Source organism: Vicugna pacos, chromosome 27 (assembly GCF_048564905.1).
Source record: "Vicugna pacos chromosome 27, VicPac4, whole genome shotgun sequence".
Taxonomy (NCBI): Eukaryota; Metazoa; Chordata; class Mammalia; order Artiodactyla; family Camelidae; genus Vicugna; species Vicugna pacos.
This window is the reverse complement of record NC_133013.1, coordinates 1,527,894-1,547,093: the sequence shown is the minus strand read 5'-3', so window position 1 is coordinate 1,547,093 and position 19,200 is coordinate 1,527,894.

Below are 19,200 nucleotides of genomic sequence, written 5' to 3'. Positions count from 1 at the left end.
AGTTTTCTTCTTCTAACAGAAAGCCAAATATACCAAGATCATTTTACGAACAATACAAGAATACACAGATCTGTGGTCAAAATCTAGGTCCTTCTCATGTGAAAAGACCAATGGGTCAGACAGGTGGTGGCCATTGCGACCCCAGTGCTTCTCTACTTGCCGCAAAGTTTTCACTTCCCTTGAGTTCTTCTGCACGTCATCTCCTCTGGTGGAGCTGAAGGTCATGAACACTGTCAAAGCTTCAAGTGTGTTTTCAGACCTTCACCTGCTGTCACGTCCCCCACAAAGAGCCTTGGCAGGCGCTCTGCAGCTCGGAGGTCAGAGCATGGGTCCCTCCAGCCCCACGACCTCAGTCTGGTCACGCACCCTCTCCGTGCTCAGTCCCCTCGCTGCCAGACTGAGCCCAGGGGACCGCCATGAGTTTTACAAGCACGGAGAGCTCTGGAGCACTGCATGAGGCCTGGGAAGCACCCAGCATGCACTAGCTATTTATTATGCTGTTCACACTGAAGGTACTTTGCACTGATCATCTGGTCCAAATCACTGACCTTACAGGTAAAGAAATAGTGAGAAAGAGCAACCGAGCTGGCCGGACACGTAAGGGACGTGGCCGAGACTGGGAGTCTGGAGCCTCCTGCCTCTTAGGCTTATGTTTAAGGTGTGTTGAAGAAACAAAACACATGCTTTTAAAAATCCACAAGTACTTGAAAAAACTGCAGTTAGGAAGGGAGAACTACTTACTGTCCTGTTAAACAAAAAAGAATTGCATTAAAAACTTCCTTTACCTGATGCCAGCCAGCCCTGTTGGTGTCACCACGAGCCACCCTGACCACGCGTCACACAAGCTCTTCGTTATCTCCCACGCTCATTCTTTCTTTTTGCTGTTGATCTGAAATTGGAAATGTTTACGTTTCATTTTTCAGACTATGAATAGAAGCCACAATTCTAGAATCTAACAACCATCTCAGTTACTACACATGTTACAGCACTTTCTAAACTAAACAATGGGACAGGAGAGTCTGGGGCAGAATCAGTGTCAAACAGCTGCTACACCTGCAAACCAGACAAGCACCCACCCAGAGCCCTGCATCTGTAGCAAGAACCTCGGAACTCGAGAGCGAAGGGGTCCACAAACCACATCAAGTCTCCTGGTAGGAAGAGCTGAGTCCAGGTTTGGTGCAGGAACCAGGCAGGTTGAGTCTTCCCCAGAATATATCAAAGTCCACTAAGCCGTGTCAAAGGACACGGCACCAACCCAAACAAGCTTCCCGCAGTCAAAGCTGGAACACTGTGGGCATCACGAAGGACAAGCTGTGCTGCGTACCCCGCCTCAAATGTGTTCAAGCGCACGAGTGCTTGAAGACGCAGAAACAAGACCCTGCCGGGCCCGCCTGGTGGCTGCTTGGGAGCCGCGTGGTTTCACACTTCCTCCCTCCTTCCTGTACAATTCAAACGTGAGGGTACCCCACTATCGGGTGAGGGAAAGGCTCTCTCTATGGAAATAGTCAAGCTAGTAAATAAAATAGGAATAGAATTAGATTACAGCATTGCTCAAGATACTGAAATAAATATTTGAAATGATACAATGTTGATCTGCCTCCAAGTAACCTGGGGTAGAAGGACTACAGGATAGGCAGGAACAAGCACTGAGAAAGTTTTTTCTTTTAATTCGACGTTTTAAGAACAACAGTAAGAACAGTTCCATGTAGAACTTCCCAGCTTCCCAAGGGTTTAGGCTTATACAAGCACACATTAAAGTGCTGAAAATGGTATCTGACCTCCCTAGGGAGAGAGATGACGGATGTGAAGAGCTGGGACGCTCACTGACTGCTTCACGTATGGTGACGTTACTTGCAGTGTTTTCCAGGGCCGTGGACTACTTACACAATCAGAGAAAAAAGCAACATGCTGTGGTTTCTTTTAGTTTCAATTTTCACTAAAATTTTCTGAACACGGTGTCTTACGGATCCTCTGCCACCCTCACTTTAGAACACAGTCAGATCCTCCCTGATGTGCCCATGACTCTCAAGTTTCATCCTTCCAAGAACAAATGCGCTCACCTACCAATCACACAAGACACGGGGCGTGCGGTGTCTGATTCAGGCACGCTGGGCTGACAGTGGCTCCCATGGCTACAAAATCATCCACCAAAGTTCAAGGGACTTTAATGTAACAGAAGACAAAAAGTTCCCTGATTCAGTCTCACATCACACACTGCAACTAATCTTTAAGAAACTACCACCTGTCAGCGTGGTGCAGGGTCAGAGGAGAATATCCGCAAAGATCTGAAAAGGTTTTTAAAACACTCTCGGCTTTTCTAACCACACGTTGTGTGAGGCTGGATTCTCTTCATAGACGAGAACCCAGTAGTTTTAAATAAACCAGACGATAATGAATGAGATTATAAAAATGTAACACAATGTTATTCCCTCATTAAATATTCTGTATTTTGGAAAATGTAGTTATTTTCATAAAACTTTTTTTTAATAATTTCATTCTCTTTATATAGTATTATTGGGGGAATTAGTTTATCATTTATTTATTTTTAATGGTGATGCCGAGAACTGAACCCAGGACCTTGTGCATGCTAAGCACACACTCTGCTTCTGAGCTATACCCTCCCTCCTCATAAAAATGTTTTTTATGCTAAAATGTAATGGGTTTGTCAGTTATTTTTTAAATGAATTAATATTCTTTTACATTTCTCAGTTTTAGTATCTAATATGGTAAATACCTATTAATATAACCACATAAACAAAAGCTCAGGCATCCTCAACAATTGTCTAGAGTTTCAAGAGGACCTGAGATGAGAAGGTTTGAGAACTACTGGTCTTAGAACACTGACTGCATGTATTACGTCCTATTTTCAGTTATACCTATTTAAAATGTTTCCAGAAAAGGTAAATATTGACTGCTGAATCTCAGAAGCAGTACTTTTTGTAAACAATATAATCTAATTTCAATTTCAGGTTTCATACACGTGTACATTAATATGAAAGTTTATGACTAATTTGCACAAGTAGTTATTTACAAGTAAATTTCAGAGCTTAAATTTGTAAACAGTCTTTTGGAATTTGGAATTTTATTTTCAAGAATTATTTTTCCCCTTTCAAAATTTGTTTTTGTAAGCCTCCATCAACAACAAAACACAACACCTAAGTTGTAGTTTTTAGTGAAAGCTACTCTTCTTTTGATTAGTGATTCACTACGACATTCAACATGCCCTACAAAGGACTTAATTGGAGACATACTCAGAATTTAAAACCACGGAAGCAGGTAAGAGGACGCAAACCCCACGCCACAAAAGCCTCCTTCTCTAACAGCTGGAACCACGGCCGCAGCCTCCGCGCTGTTCCAAGCCAAGCACTATGCTGACCTCCAGGTTGGACCTTGGCCTGATCCTCCCCCAGCTCACATGCCATGGTTCCCCTCCCTCCCTATTTTGTCTCATGACACTTCAATTCTAAGCTACTTCAAATCCTTTCCAGAAAGACAGGGGATATTAAAAAAAAAAACTTCTAAAAAAAAGTCACATAGAGAAAAAAAGTATTATTTATAAAACAAAGAAATTTACTTACATCTACTTATAATGTGTAACAAATTTTGGCAAGCTGAGGTCACTGGCAGAAAGTCATTATGAAATGATCTAATTATGCACTGTACTTTAAAAGCTCCTGGAAACGCTCACCTGCTGTGCCTCTCTCGGCCCTTACACTTCTCCCACACCCAGTCGATGGTGTGGAAGTCATGATACGTGCAGACACCCGGGATCGGCTCATCCAAGAGGTCCAGCAAGTGCGTGGAGCCACTGATGCTGCCTCCATTGGTCACGGTGTAATGAGTCCCTACGGAGCAAAATAGGAACAAGGAGCCTGTTTTATGAGAGAATGGTGAACTGTGCAACCTTCTTAGCAGCTCATTAGTGATTCATAAAGAAACAGTATCACTTGAAATAACTGCAATAAAGTAGAGGAAGGAAAGCATTAAGAAAATGGAAATAAAGCAGAAAGACTATGGCCTATCCTTTCAAACTCTTGCTGGAGAATCAAACACACCTGCCTAACAGTCATTGTAAGCTCTGCTGAACTTACTATTTGCTATTGATTATGGCACAGACTCTGCAAAGTTAGTTAGATAATGACTTACAGAAGATTGACAAATCGAAAGTTATGACTGTCATCTGGTAGAATGGAAATGATTTCTGTCTAGTAGAAAAGAAAATCCCAGCTGCAGTGCTGGTTCTGCTGTTTAACTCCGACCTGTAACAAAGTTCTTCCTCCCATGCACTACCAGTGTCCGGGAGCCTCACGCATCCTCCTCTGAATCAGCTCCTCATCCAGCTGGTCCCCTCACCAGAGTTACAGAAATCTTTGACAAGTGTCCACTATATACCTTATAAGAGTGTAACAGACTTGAAGCTACAAGGAAGGAGACTGAAAGACAATTCACAATAAAGAAATGAAAATGGCTCTTAAACTTGGAAAGATGGTCAATCTAACACAAAAAAATGAAACAGAGAGAGGGGAGGGTACAGCCCAGTGGTAGAGTGTGTGCTTAGCATGCACAAGGTCCTGGGTTCAATCCCCAGTATCTCCATTAAAAAATAAACAAACAAACCTAATTATTCTCCCCCCAAAAATAAAATAAAAAGTAGAAGTGCATTAAAAAAAAAAGAAACACAGATCAAATCTATAATTTCATTTTCTTCTATCAGATTAGTAAAGATAAAAACAGTTGGCTAGTGCACTGAGTTGGCAAAGTTATGCAGAAAAGGGCCCCTGCCACAAAAATCATTAGTTCCAATATAAAATGGTATAACCTCTTTGGGAAGGCAAAGCTACACAGATGCCCTCCAACCCAGCAAGCACACCTCCAGAATTTTTCAGCACTTAAACCTGCATAAATCCATAAATTATGCACAGGGGCAGGACACCTTCCCAGTGCTCTAGAAAGCAAGCACAATGAAGGCTAAAGCGCTTATGATCTGAAAGAGCGGTCGGCAAAGGAGCCGGGGCGTAAGCACGTGAGATTTTGGAGGCCGTACAGTCATAACAACTCAACTCTGCCACAGAAGCACTGAAGAGGTCACGGACAACACATAAATGAATGGATACGGCTGTTTCAATCATCACACTTTATTTATGAAACACGTGAGAGCAAGGTGTGGCTCGACCCCAGACCTGCAGTCTCCACAGCACAAGCCAAAGTCACCTGAAGACATTTATCAAGAACTTTCTACGTAAGTGGCACTCTTCTAGATAGTACAGGAGATACAAAGGTAACAAAAATATCATCCCTGAGTTTAAGGTACAAGTTGGGGATTCCAAATTCAAAATATACTTTAAAACCAAGTTCTAACATCAAAGCACTAGAAAGTCAATTTTAGTTGCGTTACCTATGTTTAATTTGTGATAAGGAAATCTTAAGACTGAAGTATCTATAACTAGGTGGGATTAGTCTAAGAAAACTTCTTTAAGAATGTAAATTTTAAGTTGTAATTTGAAACCATCATGCTACAGTTTCACAATAATTACAGCTAAATATTTGATGTTAGATATGTTTATACCTATTTCTGAAAAAAGAAACATGTATGTGATATGAATACTGACTGTGAAAGACAGTTTATATTACACCATTAGGAAAGAGTTTGAAGGACAAAAACCAGGCTAGCTAAGAAACATTCACCCTAACCCAAGAGTGAAAATTAGCAAACTTGAGTGTTTCACTGCTAGTGGAAGTAAAGACTGATGCAACCATATGGAAGGACAATTTGGAAATATCTATTAAAATATAAAGTTTCCACTTATAGGAATCAATTCTACAAGTGCACAAAGACTTAAAAGTTTTCACTGAAACTTTATTTGTATACTGCAAAAGTCAAACCAACAGAAATGTCCCATTCATTGATAATTAAATGAATGATGGACATCTGTGCAATGGAATACAATGCAGCAGTTAAAAAGGATGTAGCCCAACATATGATCTAGGAATCCCACTCCTGGGCATATATCTAAAGAAAACCCCAATTCAGAAAGATACATGCACCCCAATGTTCACAGCAGCACTGTTCACAACAGTCAAGACATGGAAGCAACCTAAATGTCCACTGATAGATGACTAGATAAAGAAGCTGTGGTGTATATATACACGATGGAATATTACTCAGCCATAAAAAAGAATGAAATAATGCTATTTGCAGCAACATGGATGGACATTATCATACTAAGTGAAGTAAGTCAGACGGAGAAAGACAAGTATCATATGATATCACTTACAAGTGGAATCTAAAAAAATGACACAAATGAACTTATTCACAAAACAGAAACAGACTGCTACCAACCGCCCAGATTCTAGTCCTACCTAGCTAAGTAACTTTGGACAAAGTCGTCTTTAAATATTAAGCATCTATAAGGTATATGTTATTACCTTACAATAAAGATGTATGTATAAGCAAAAAGGCATTTAGAATTTTTCTAAAGCCCTAAAAACTTAGCAAAGCTGGTACATAATTTTTCAAATAGGTGATTTTAGCATAAGTGATTAGATTACATCTTCATATTCTGTGGCAGTAATACAGTCCTCATGCCAAAAATAAACACCTAAAAGTGTGTCATTTAAATGAAAATGTACTAGTTGATACAGAACACAAGGTTGATGGTATACACAAACACTGTAAAAATGAAACCTGTTCTATTTTGTGGCTTCTAAGAGAAGAGCAAAATTCCCAAACTTCTCTTCTACAAGTCTGATGGTTTAAACTGATGTGTGTCGTCTTTTGTTTACCCACAAAGAAACTACCATAAATGCTGAGCCATTCACAAAATGCTCGCGTGGCAAAGCAGGGATCTGGATTTTCCCCTGCCACTATCAGTATTGCCTCGATCAGAGCAGAAGAGGGTCTTGAATCAACTGGGGTAGGTGGAAGGGAGGTGCCCAGAGCCACCGTGCCAATACGGGGACCAATTCTATGACTGTGCAGGCAGAAGTCAAGTGAACTGCAATGTAGGCTGCAATCTGTCCTTCCTGATCACTCAGAGAAGCAGTGAGAATAGGAATTAATACAGAAAGGGTTACAATTTTAAACAATGAATGCTGCTTCTGCCCACCTGGTAACCCTTTCCCCGTCTTTCTGAAACAAGCCAATTATTTTTTGAAAACTTCTAGCGAACACTGAATGCAGGATGTCAACCAGAGCATCTTCCCCTCCCCAGCTAAGGAAACAGCACGCCACCCAGGGTGGGCTCATCAAACTCCGTCTCCTGGATATGCAAGCCTCGAGTAGAGTGATACAAAGAGAGGGGAAGTCTATTAATCTTAAGGACTGAACTTTAAAGGACACAGGACAATTCCCGTTACCTAGATCCCTAGACCTCGGACTGTAAGAGTGAGATCTGAAAGTAGCAGCACCCAAAATTAAGACAAAAACTTTTCTGGAGGTCTGACCGCCAGCTGCCAGCGACCACCCTTCTACTATCTAATGGCTGAAAACAGCATCTAGAAAAGAGTAAAGATCACTTTCTTTCCAGAGTGGCCTGGTAGAGAGATTCTGCGACCTTAGCACACTCTGAGGTCAGAAAGCCCAGAGTCACGTTCCAGCTGCACTGCGTGCCCGGCTGCAGGCGCAGCACAGACCACTTAGTAACCTCTTACAGGCGCCTGGGTCTTCTCGCCTGCTTCCAGAGCGTGGGGCGTGGACCAGAGGTAAAACACCTGTTAATAACCTTGACAAATAGGAGATCAATAAACGCAAGTTATCGCTTCTGCTCAAATATTTTGGCATTTAGAATTTCATCAAGCTGTATTTCATTACTCACATGGTATTAATCTTAACCAAAAGAATAATAATATGACAAAGAGGAGAAAAAAGTGTTTCACAAATTTAAGCTCTGGGTTCGTCTACAACTGCATACTGAGCAAAAATTCTGTAGATTTTTAACAGATAATCAAGCCTGGTATGGACAGAAAAACAAATTTCTAGAATGCATGTTCAGTGACCAATCTTTCCACAAAGCGGACATTCTATAATTTAAATATCACAACAATACCTCATAGTTCAAGCATGACTAACACTAAAACACCTCAGCCAGGAGGGAAAACTGTCCAGTCAATGAGCTGTAACTGGCCTGCAGCCTTCTTGCAAAAATAACTTCATTGATAAGAGGACTTTTTGCCTTGTTTATTTTTTCCCTAGACACAAAACTTTGTAAATTTCATGCACACCCATGTAAACACAGATTTATTGTTTATTAATATCTATAATCTAAACAAAAAGTTTAAAAATTATCTGTAGGAAAATTAAATTTTACATTATTATTTAAAGAAATATTTTCACCAATGGGTAAATAACAGTCTTTTCAACAAACGATGCTGGGACAATTGGCTCCCTACATGTAGAAGAACGAAGTCAGACCCTACCTACCTCGCACCATACATGAAAATTAACTCTACACAGGTCACAGACCTCAATGTAAGGGCTGAGGCTGTAATGCCTAAAAAGAGGAGTAAATCTTTGTGATCCTGGGTGTAGATAAAACAAGCACAGGTGGCAGAAGAACACACATAGTAAACCAGATGACATCAGAATCAAACCAACCTTTCCCACCTAGCGGCCAGGTGCTGTGTTGTGACGATAAAACAGCTAACACGCCCTGAGCGCGCACGGTGTGCTATGTGTGGTTCTCAGCACTTCACATGTATTAGCTCATTTAACCCCCGCAACAACCCAGGAGACAGGTATTAAGATCTCCATTCTATCAACTAGAAAGATGAGACCCAGAGAGTTACGAGACATGCCCAAGGCCACACAGCTAGTGAGCAGTGGAACAGGGATCCAAACTCAAGCACTCTGGTTCCAGAGATACTTCTTACCACTACACACTGTACGGCCTAAAATACTGCCTAAAAATAATTCTATGGTTTATCTGCTGGCAGGTTTTAGGACACGTGGACACGCCTCTTTCCAAGCAGGTTAGGAACTGTCAGGTGCTACCTCCTCCCAGGAGGCACGTAGCACTCAGACTATCAGGACAGCCCAGCCACCATCAGAGCCCCCTCTGCCTCTGGCTCCAGATCGACTTCTGCTGCAACAGCTGTCACCAGCACTGCTCTGGTACCGGCCTCACACCCCGTGCCTCAGCAGAGGTCTAGGACAGAACACGCCCTCTTCCTGTCCTCAGGTAGTTCCAGACTCATCTCTGGCACAGGACACCGACCCAAGTGCCCCTCCGGGTATATACTTAGAAACTGATTTTCAGACTCTTTGACTGTGGCCCACAGAGCAAGAAACATTTCCCACTGACACAGTGTACAGATACACACGTGAGTAAAACCAAAGTTTAGCATATTTAATATCTGGCATATATTCTGATATTTCCACTTTCTATTTCCTTCCTTCTTTTCTTTTTTAAAATACTGGTCACAACCCAACATGATGAAACCTGTAATTCGACAAACATATAGACGTTAGTGAAATTATCTGCTTTCCCCATAAATAAAAGCCTTTATATTCCCACCCACTAGTCCTCAACATATATTTGCTGAACTGATCTGAAAAAAAAAATACTAAACTGTTACACTTAAAACTGAATGAATCCATTAGTAAATTTCACCATCACACACCTTCAGCAGTCTATGCCTCTTCTCAAAGAGGAACATCCAAACAGTAGTTCTACATGCAAAAGTAGGTATTTATTTGTCTGCTGAGACTGCTACTTGTTACCTCCGGGGTCAATCCCAAAAGATGTGACAGCAGTGATCCCTGCCACTTAAGCTTACAGGCAGATGACTAACCTATCACACACACACAAAACATACTTTTTAAAAAAAAGTTATGAAAGAAGGCAGGCAGAAATCTAAAATTCTACATATTCCCTGACAACCCAGTTTCAACCATACATTTGGAGCTGGAAGTCTAGTCCCCAGTGTGTTTTTCCCTTCCCTCGGCCACCTTACTGGTAAGAAATGGTCACCCTGGTGAGGGAGGGGAAAGTGAACGTGGTAAGCTGATAGTGGAAGTTCCAGAATGTCAGCAAACGGCCAAATGAAAGATGAACAGGGTAACACAGAGCCTGTACTCAGCAGGTGGCCAACTACACGTCTGCTGGATAAACGAAGGTAATGCAGCATTTGCTCTTTAAATTCATCCCACCACCCCCAGTCACACTTAACTGCTGTCTACTTAAACTGCAAAGACTTGGAAGGTAAAGCCAACTGTCAGCAGCAGAAGACTCCTCCTTAGGATGGAGACCCCACAAAAGGTGGGATCTTCCCTGTCAGCTGGAAAGAATTCACAGCTGAAGCAGAGGGACACAGCAAAAGCTGCTTTCTTTCTCAACCGAGGAAACGAGGAAATGGAAGGAAAGTGCTGGAGAAGGGAGAAGGGAAGAAAAGTGCTTAAGTGAGGAAAAGGCGCTTGAGTGGGGAGCCGGCAGCCAAGCTGGCTGGTGGAGACAGCTCCACCTGGGTCGGGCCATGTGGACTTTTATGGGAGGTTTCTGCCATCATGTCCTCCTTCTGGGTGTGATGGAGCCAGTCAGCCCTTGTATGGGCCTTTCTGGTTGTTGTCATGGCAACAGCCAACTGTTGTGGCACTGGTGGGTATGTCTTTAACACATTACCACGAGCATATAAGGAGGCCCAAGGTCCACTGGAAGCCAGATCCTCTGCCATCTTGGTTCTAACAGGTTCTGTGTCTTCTCTCTGAAGCTGCCTCCTGAGACTTAGATAATAGTAACTGGTTTGTAGTCCAGGGAGGGGCAGGGGTATGACCCTGGGGGCAACAGCTTTGGTAACAAAAAGGAAAGTTGCTTTTAGTCAGAATGCCTGCAACCTGGTGGACCCAGTATGTCCCCCCAAGAAACCATCTCCAAAGATTCTGTTGAGCCATGAAAATTTTAAAGGGAAATGGGGGAGTAATCTCAGTTAATCAATGAGACAGGTGTTCAAAATCGTCATTCCCCTAGTGCCTGCAGGCTTGTCCTATCAGCTGCTGGAGTCTGCTCTTCTATGACTCAGGGAGGCCTGGGAGACCTCAGGTGTTCTACAAACAAGAGGCAGGGGTTGGGGGGAAGCCCACAGAGTCCTGCTTGACATCAAAATCCCAGAGTTGACAGAGGATACACAATCAGTAAGTGGTGATGCTGAATTACCCAATTCACTGTCTCCTTCTCCATTCTATCGACACTTGAAAATAAAAAGGCCGTATCTGTAGGCTAGGGTGATAAAGCGGATATTAAGACATCAGCATAACTGAAAACAAGTTCCACGTTTGTTTAGGACCTCTGCATGTAAAGTGATTTGTAAATCACATAAATTAGAAGACTCATGAAACTTGCTCTTTTAAATGGAGGCAGGAATAAATTGATAAACTAAAGCAAATCCATTTTGATCTAATTAAGGTTGTAAAGAACTGCAAAAAACTACAAATTAAACATGTCTATTGAAAAACAGAAACAAAACTTTAAAATACAATTGAAGCCACCAGTCTCCTGTGGCCTCATATCAGCACAAAACAGAGACTCCAATGCTGGGAAAACAGGCAAAATCCCAAATCTAATCTACGTGGCAGGAGATCTGCTCACGTTTTGATACTTTGAAACACAAAGCATTTTTAACCACAGCAAGCTATGAGATGGTATAAAATTAATCATACTAAGAGTGCCAGTTATTTTTAGAAAATAGAACGACAGGCAGTATATGAACCACATTTTACTGAAGATTTTAAATCCATATACTGTGGCCAAAGTAAACTTAAACACAGTTTTGTTTTATACTATTTTAGAATACAAAGAGTTTCTGATCTCAAATAATCTCTATTTGTCTTTTTAATTTATAGACACTTTAGATGAAATAATTTGTAAGAAGAGGCTCAGTTTTGTAGTTGACTAAAAGTATATTAAGGACCTGAATCCCAAAATCATTTTACAAAGAACCTATAGGATTGCTTCTGTGGCTTTAAGAATATCATCTAACACCTAGATTTCCAAATAATGTGCAAAAAGTGCTAACTACTGATACTTTTAGGAGGGAATAAAAATGAACAAATTCATCTATTATAACAGGAAGAAAAAAGCTTTACTTAAATAGATCTCTATGCTAATGGATGTCAAGAAATGATTTCAGGTAGAAATGTACAAAAAATAAGACCTCAAACTTTATTTCAAAAGGAAAGCCACACTTGCTGTGGTTTGAGACTGCTACAAGCCTGGCCTTCAAGGTCCTCTAGGGTTGGGCCTCTTCCCTCCTGAAGCACCCCTTCTACTGAGGCGCAGACCAGCGAACAGCACACTAGGCACTCCCTCCCACCAGAGCACGTGCGCTGCTACCCTTTCCACCAGGGATGCCCATCAAATCCCCATGTGCACGTGCAAACTCCACTGACTTGGATAACGCTCAAAAATGGGGACTGTAACAGTTCCTACTTCACGATCTGTGACGAGGATTAATGTCTTGTTACACATAAATGAATTCCTACACATAAAGCACTCACAACAGCGTCTAAGTACTAGCTCTTGTTAATTTCACTATTACTACCACCATGGGTTCTCCACAGCACCCGATAGTAGCTTTCAGATGCAGGAGCTCAATAAACACTTCCAATGAAACAAGAAATATTTAAATGATGCTGAAGGTCCCCCAAATCAAACCACTCTAAGGGTCTGTTAGAGTCATTCAACCTCCAAGCTACCTAAACGTCATTAACAGGGAAGAAAGAGCATAAAACTTAAAATCTAAATAAACCAAAGGTTATTTTCCCTGATAAAATTGTAAGAGACATTTTATGAAAGAACTTAACTTTCTGTACAGGAAATATACCCCAAAAGATACTAATTTCTAAAATGTCACCTTAATTTCTGATCTACCAGCAATATATTAACAAATTCTAATCTCCGTGCATTTCCAGTGTTACTATTACTCACTTAAATAGGAACCTTCATCACTTACCATCTCACTGTGACAAGTGGCATCAAATTTAGTTTGCTCCACAAAGGTAATCCCTAACTCCAGCACTCAGGGATTCACTAAAGGGTCGTGTTTACTTTGCTGCTATGCTTTACAATTTTATACTTTGATTATCTATCTCCTCACTCTTGATCAGCCCCAAGAGATGTTTCTAGTCATTCTAATTCTGTCCTCACAGGGAAGCTGACTCCTCTTCTTTATTTATGTTAGCTGCCTGTCTCCACATCTCCAGTTCCTTTGTTTTGACCCATGGCCACAAAAGGTCATAAACTATGGATAACAAATAACCTCGAATCCATAGATACGAGCATACTACAGTAGAGTCAAGTGAGCCTAATTCCCAGCTTGGTCTGCACTACAAAGACACAATGTTACTTTCAAATAACACTGGCTTCTGCTAACTGAGTAAGTGCTCATCAAAGGATAAGGAATCTGCTTAGGCTGCCAAGAGTGGGACTGATTTCCACCTTGAGCAAAATTCCTGAAGGACTATTTATGAAAATATAACAGAAATAAAGAGCTTATATTTTAGTAATAACCATACCAGTAACCATGCCTACTCTCATATAAGCTATGACTTCTTTCCCATGCAGAGGTGGGGTCCATATATACATTCTGTCCAAGATGGTCAAATTTAACACTAGGAATTTAAACGTCCTAAGCCCAGGTCTTCTGGTTTATTATAAATCAACAAACAAATGTTATAATAGCTCAGAGAAAACACAGTTTAATTACTGATTAACAAATACTGTGACATTTTAACGGTCACCATTCATTCACGTAGCTTCCTGTTTAAAGAAAGCCTTACCAAAAAAAGGAATCATGGGAACAGAGGAAAAAGGAGAGCTTAGGAACACATTTGAACTGGAAAAACTAACAAACCCAACAATTCTGGGTGCTAAGACTATTAAATTTTAATTTCTTTGTGCTTTTAGATATTTCCCCAAATGCACCAGAATAATTTATATATACATAAATGTATTTTACTAGAAGGTAACTAACAGAAAGCACAACATACGTAACATGATCGTCATATATTTTTTCTCAAAATCTGAAAATCAAGCTTTTACTAGCAACAGAATACTACAGGATATATATAAATAATGTTGCCACTGTTCAGAGCCTAATACTGTCTGGTCTGGTAGACACAGTGCAACCGATAAATATTTGTTAGGTATGTTACCATTTTTTAATCCTAATGGAACTTAATGCTTTAAAAAAAGTGTTCTCAGAATACAAATCCTATTTTAAATAAAAGAGGCTAAACACGCTCAGGAAAATCATGACTTCCTTATTTTCTTCATAAATTAAAGTTCAGATTAAACCATAAAATGAGTTTACAACATCATGCAGGAAATTGAAACTAATGTGCCTCATAAACGAAGTCATCTAGCTAAGAGATTTTTCTGGCGGTTCAAGTATCTTTCTAGAACTGTAAGCCTATTTTTAGAATAATCAGTCTAAGAAAAATGAAAAAAAAAAGGCAGTTTAACATGTAATCAGTTTTGGCAGTGCCTGCCAAACGGTTTACATGAATGCTGGGCGCTTTTCTGGTTTTTACAAACTACTATTATTTTTTCTGACGTGTGAAAATTATCCTCTATGTTTTCATCGAGTAAGTTCTTACGAGAGCCCTGTGGCAGGCACTGTAGCTAACCACTTGAACGTGTATGAAATTGCGTTAATACAGAAGCGTGCTCATCGTCACCGCCGCCGGAGCGCTCTAGGACTCAGGCAGCGCTGCTCCTGAGCGCCGCCTGCGCGGTGCCCGGCAGCGGCCGAGCCCGCGGCACCTGGACGCACGCCGGAGGCCGCGACCACCGGCGCCACGGCGGGAGCGCTGGGGACGGGCGGGACGGGGACCGCCGCCCGCTTACCTCGCTCGTGCGGCTCCCGCAGCGGGATGGCGTCTCCTCCCCCGTCGTAGGGCAGGAAGAGGCCGGTGGCGGCGGCGGCGTCCATGGCCTACGCCGGTAGAGGTCGGGGCGGCGAGCTCGCTGCCGCTCCGCCGCAGCCCCAGGAGCCGCCATAACGGGCGCGCGGCGCAGCCTCCGCCGTGACGTCACCGGCGCGCGCCGGTTCCCGGGCGACAGGCGGCTCCCGTCAACCGCGCCGCCCTGCGACACGTGTGACGGTGACTAAGTCCGGGGACCGACAGGCTGGGAGTGCCACCCCTTCTTGCAGCGAGCGCGGCGCGGGCACAGGGTAGGCCCCCCGCTCCCAGCAGCAGGGGAAGAATGGGAGCGACGCTGGCGAGGTGGCGGGCTTTACAGGATCAGTGTGCTAATTTTTATATAGCAACGTCAGGTGAACCCTAACGACAGAACTGGAAGTTACCAGGGGCGTCCAGAGACTTGATGCAGAAGCCTGTTCTTCATTAGCTGAATGTGCTACTGCAGACTTGCGCTGCGGATCCATTTTAAGTGAACCGTTACTAAACCCCGCAGCATCTCGTTCCCTTCCTTGGAGGAGCGAGCCAGCAACACGTCCAGGCTGGAGGAGAAAGGCACTTACCGTGCCAAGTACCGCAGCTAGTTAGGAAATACGCAGAGAGATTTCCTAGGTGGGAGGCTTTCCTCTCTCCTAACTTCTTGCTTTTCCTACCTCACAAAGATTTTGTTATGCTCAAAAAAAAAAAAATTAAAAAGGTTTTTGGTGAAATGTGTTTCGAGGGGTACTTCAGTTGTCTCTTTGCTAGAAATTTTATAAAATTCAGAAATGAACTTTTTCTAACGTTTCAAACTGTCATTCCAAAAGGAGCGGGAAAAAAAAAAAGCGGATGCTCATTGAAGCTGAGTTCAAATTGTTACGGCCGGCTCTCAGAGGATTCCTCTAGGCTAGGAGATTCTCCTTCTGAAATACTATGTTGCTGCAGGGCCACAAAACAAAAATGTTCTATTCATTAGAAGCGATGCCAAAGGACTTGGTAAAACTTGTTTTCCTAAATACCAAACGGGCCAACCCTAAGGTTTACTCCAATTCAGTGCGTTTATATGAAAGTTGGGAGCAAGAGAAGGAAAGAGAGGACTCATGGCAATAAAGAGAAGAGAGAAATTCTATTCAGTTTGTCTAGTACATTTTAGTTATTTGGGATCTTTTAAAAATTAGATTAAATTAAGTTTTTATATTGCAATAAGTTTGAGCCTCAGAGAGACCTTCTTATAAAATCCCACCTGGGATTTGGAGGAAAGGGTTCTGAGAAAGAAATCCAGACTACTTACTGCCATAATCTGCCTGAGTCTGGCTATTAACATTTATGATATGACCATGCGTAGGTTTTTTTTTCTGTTTTCTGTATTTCTCAAATTTTCTTGAAGATGATTTTTTTAACAAGAAAAGCTAACTTTCAAACAAGCTAACTTTGCTATACTAATTGTAAATTTGGTCCTTTTGGGTACTTTGGTAGGTTAAGTTCTATTTTAAGACTTTTAAGGGGGGAGTGGATATAGCTCAGTGGTAGAGCACATGCTTAGCATGCACAAATTCCTGGATTCAATCCCCAGTACTTCCACTAAAAAAACAAACAAACAAACAAAAACTTTTCAAAAATGCATGCTATATGGCATTTATAAATGGTTTAGTTTCCATACTACTTACATCCTTTTATGCCTTTATATGAAGTGGAAATCTACCTACAAGTCTTCCTGGTATTTGTAGGCACTCTCTTAACCTGTTTTTCCTGATTTACAACATAGTCATACAGGAAAAATGAAAAGGACAGCTATCCAGCACTAACTGCAAGGGGAAGAATACCTTTCCTGTAAAATACATTGACTGTTGCATAAATAAAAGCTCTGTAGCATAAGTAAAACCTTTTTGAGTATCTTCAAAGAACAAAAAACTATGTATGTATACAAGTATATATAATATATTGGGTGTATCTATTTAAGGTTAAGTTTAGAATGAGATGTGCAAACTTAACAATTGTTACCACTGAGGAAGGAGTGAGGTAGAAGTGGGCAGGACCATGGTACAGTCGGTTTTTACTTCATATAGTTCCACATTGTTGAAAATTTTAAAACAAATATATTACTTATTTACTTTTTAAATAAGTGATTACTTTTGTAATAATCAATCTGAAAATTTTTTAAAAATTTCAGACAAATTCTCATGCTTATGCGGTTCATGGCTGCCACTTTCTCTTAGAGTAAAAGAATTATTACTCAGGATAAAGAGCTTTCAAAGGACACTTTAGAAAAGGACAAGGTAAACTGGAAGGTGGGGCTCAAGGACTTTGACACGGATTAGATATTATCAGGCTGAGAACTTGAATTACAGTTAAAGAAAGAAGACAAATTCAAGAATTCCTAGGCACAGCTGGAGGAGGGGGCGGGATGCTCAAGATGGAACCTGCGATGAACAAAAACACTAAAGTGGCAGCACAAAAAAGGGCTTAAAATTCAGGAAAGGAAGGTATTTCCACTTCCAAATGCACCCTTAATTCTAACCGCAACTTGATGTGGGATTCTGGATAAATCACAATCTCTCTGAGGTGTGGGAATCAGGGAGGCACAGTAGATGAATATATCATTATAACTGTATAACTATATACACCGTCTAATGCCCAACCTTTAAGCCCCTTTAATGAAACAATTGGGGGAAATGTGATTATAAGGATTTATTCATTTTTTAGATGTAATAGTCTTTAAAAGAAACATTATCTTTTAGCAATACACAATGAAATATATATGGTAAAAAAACAAACAAACAAACAAAAACCAAGAAGGAAAACCCCAAACCCAGAGCTGCATAGTTAAGACAGACCTCAATGCAGAATTTGGCTCGATTTTCTCTGGATTAGGGTTTGCATGTTCCATTTTGTTTTTTTCAGTCCTTTAAAAAAAACACTTGCAATCACCATCACCATGTAACAGTTTACTGGAGGTCCTAGCCAGTGCAGTAAAGGAAAGGCGGACGGGGAGGGGAAAGCTACAAGGGTTAGGAAGAAACAAACTGTCACTAATTGCCAGTGATATGACTATACCTTAAAGACATCAGAAAACATGAGAATTAGTAAGAATTAAACAAGGAGGTGAATTTTTAAAAAACCAATCAAAATTGAATTTCAAAATATACTAGCAGATAGAATATTAAATTTTAAAATAAAAATAGCATTAAAAAATACCTAGAAAAGAAAGAAGACAAAAGTCAATGGGAAAGACTAAAGACATTTAAAAAGACCCAAATATATGGAGAAGTATACCATGTTCATGAACTGAAAGATTCAAACTGATCTATAGACTTAATAAAATGCCAATCAAAAATCCAACAGGGACTTACACCATATTGTACATTAACTATACTTTAATTAAAAAAAAAAGAAAAAGAAGAAACAACAAACTTTTTTTGTGGCAAACTCTGCTAAAATTTACATGATAATATTAAAAAGGCCCAGGAATAGTCGAGATATTCTTAAAGATAAGATGAACAGACTTCCTTTACCATGTACTGAGAATGTTTATAGTTATAGTGACTAAAACAGAGTGCTCTTGGCATAAAGCTAGAAAAATAACCAACAGTAAAGAATAGGGAATCTAGAAATAGACCCTTCTTTATATATGACCCTTGATACATATCAAATGTGGCTCTATAATAGTGGGTAAAAAATTATTTTCTTAGTAACCAGCATTGAGACAACCACCTGTCTACACGGAAAAAAACCTAAATACACCCTAATCCGTACAGACACACAAAAATCACTCTGATGATTATAGACCTGAATGTGAAAGGCAAATAAAGCTCTTACAAAATAACGGGAAAATATCTTCATGACCTCAGGCTAGGGGGATTTTTCTTAATCAAGACACAAACAGCATTAACCATAAAACAAGATTAATGCACAGGACCACATTACAATTAAGAACATTTGTGACTGGGTCACGAGGATGGATCCCTTGTGAATGGGACTAGTGCCCTTATAACAGGAACGCCAGAGCTCCTTAGAGGACACAGCAGACTATGACCCAGAAACAGCCTCTCCTCACCAGACATGGACTCTGCCCGTCCCTTGGTCTTAGACTGCCAGCCTCTAGGACTGTGAGAGGTCACCGTCTGTTGTCGAAGCCACCCAGTCTATGGTGCTTTTGTTATAGCAGTCCAAACAGAGTAAGATGGAGAGTGAAACACAACCCACAGAATAAAAAATATTTACAAAACGTGTAACCAACTGAAAGCTTGCATATGGAAAATAACTTGTAAAAATCCGTAAGATAGACATGCCAACAGACAGAAAAAAAAACA